This window comes from Schistocerca gregaria, chromosome 7, assembly GCF_023897955.1.
Source record: "Schistocerca gregaria isolate iqSchGreg1 chromosome 7, iqSchGreg1.2, whole genome shotgun sequence".
Taxonomy (NCBI): domain Eukaryota; kingdom Metazoa; phylum Arthropoda; class Insecta; order Orthoptera; family Acrididae; genus Schistocerca; species Schistocerca gregaria.
Window position 1 is genome coordinate 372,455,868 of NC_064926.1, and position 2,473 is coordinate 372,458,340.

Genomic DNA, 2,473 nt, shown 5'->3' on the forward strand with positions numbered 1-2,473 from the left:
GAAATTACTGAAGTTAAAGTAAAGCACCTATTTCCGAGAACACAATGTAATCTCAGAATGCTATGACGTTTGATCTTAGAATTACAGATAACATTTACCTTTCCCATGACAGAAACAGATTTTCTTATAATAAAGACATTTTCGTATAATAAAATACGTTTTAAACACAAAGAAATACTTACTGAAATAATCACCCTTAGTTTGAAGCTTTTTTTGTATGTGTTTGCTTTAACAAGAACGTAAGTTTTTGGGTGGGGTCCACCTGAAGCAAAACACTATTTTGTTTTTTGTTCCAGGCATGTTTCACTGCAGTTGCAGCATCAGCAGTGAATTTTTTATTATTATGGCTGTTAAACATAAGGAATGTTCCTTACTGTTTAAATACATGCAAATATTAGTTTCTAAATCCTAATTAACGACTTTTGAAGGACACATAAAATTGTGTATCACTACCTTCTTATCACATGGTGTGGTTTCCTGCTGTAGTATGTTTTTACAGTGTCTGTTTCTCTTTACAGTTTGCCACCTGCAACTATATACAACTCAATGCAGACAAAATATTTACGCAAATGTACTGTAATTGTTAATTAATATCACATCTTTTATGTACGTAGTCCGGAGAGGCAGTATACGAGTTGTTACTCCGTCTTCAGGACACGAGTGGCCTACCGGGACCATCCGACCGCGGTGTCATCCTCAGAGGAGGATGCAGATAGAAGGGGCGTGGGGTCAGCACACCGCTCTCCCGGTCGTTATGATGGTATTCTTGACCGAAGCCGCAACCATTCGGTCGAGTAGCTCCTCAGTTCGCCTCACGATGCTGCCTGCACCCCGAAAAACGGCAACAGCGCATGGCTGCCAGGATGGTCACCCATCCAAGTGCCGACCAAGCCCGACAGCGCTTAACTTCGGTGATCTCATGGGAACCGATGTGTCCACTGCGGCAAGGCCGTTGCCGTACACGAGCTGGTAGCTGTCCTGAGTTGTAATTTTGAAGATAATATAAGAAGCTGAACTGAATCTCACTTCCTATTTCATGTGATTGAGTGAAAGAGAACAAGAAGTTAATTTTCAGCAGCTTTATCTGCAGTCTCTAAGGAGGTGAAGTCGGAGCCGTGTTGGAGGAAGAAGGCAAAAGATTTTCAGGAGACAGACAAGCAGGACATTGATTAATTATACTTAACTGTCACTGAATACTCAGTTAACAACAATCATTGTATATAAAAGTGGTTTTTGGGTGGCAATTAAGTAACCATGTATTTGACAATAGTTTTAAACTGTATGGCTGAATGTTCATTGGCTAAACAATGTCAATAAAATGAGATAATGAGGGAACCGTGTGGGGTTGTTCAGCCAAATAGTACAAGTCACAATTTGGTGACTTGCGTGTCGGTGAAGCTGAGATGAGATCATTAGGATGGCGCTGACACCCACTAAGTAAGCGTAGGAAATCACCGATCCGACCAGGAATCGAACGTGGGACACCGGTATCTGTAGCCACTGACGATACCACTAGCAGATGTTGAAGGCTGAATCGTCACTGATTTATAGCCTACATGATTTATTAGTCCTGCGGGCATCTTATAAGAACATATGAAAAGTACTTGAGTAAGGGTTACTAGTTTGCATATTATACCCACATTAGCAGCTAAGTATACCGAAAAACTTCCGTTGTCTCTGTGGTCAATATCTGGTGTGGATTTGTGATACGTACCAAGGTTCCCTGGATGCTCTCCTGCAATAAGTGCTTTGTATAATGGATATGTCAGTATATTTCAGTTTCAAATTGACTGCCAGCTACTGAACGATAACATACGTCACGACTTCCAGTACATCATAAAAATTTTAGGTGCTGTCAAGTTCAGATTCCAGGCAAGAGGAAATCATATTAAAGTCTCTCCGCAGTGCCGTATAATTGTTAGCCTCGCATTCCGTATGAAGGTTCGCCTGCCTGGGTTACTTCCCTTCAAGTGGTCTCTCATAACATTCCATTGTTTGTATTATCTCAGCTAGCGTCAGTAGTATCGTTGGTGTGTATCCTTACGTGTCGACGTGAACGTTTTAGTTTAGTTCCTTTGTTCGTTTGTTTCGTTTTTGTCACTGTTAAAATGCTAACCATTGAAGAATGTGCATTTTTAGTCGAACAAGTGTTCAAAGCTAGCGGTAAATACACAGTTTCAGTTCGTCAAACATTTAATTCAGTTTTCCCGGAGACAACACTACCACATCGCTATACTGTGCGAGATTTGATTAACAAATTTCGAAGTATGGGTTCATTGACAGATGCACCGAGAAGTGGTCGTCCTAGCGTTATTTTCTGAGGATAAACTACTCAATATATCCGATAAAATGTCCGTGAGTCCGAACAAGTCAGTAATAAGACTCGCCCAGGAAGTCGATGACAATGTCGGAATGGCCCACACAGTTGTAAAGAAAAAACTGGAACTTTTCCCACACAAAGTGACAGTCATGC

The 2,473-nt window shown here is 41.0% G+C and overlaps 1 pseudogene; it reads right to left on the reverse strand.

Moving 5' to 3' along the window:
* Window positions 1-839: 839 nt before the first annotated feature.
* On the reverse strand, window positions 840-957 carry LOC126282551 (5S ribosomal RNA; annotated as a pseudogene).
* Window positions 958-2,473: the final 1,516 nt, after the last annotated feature.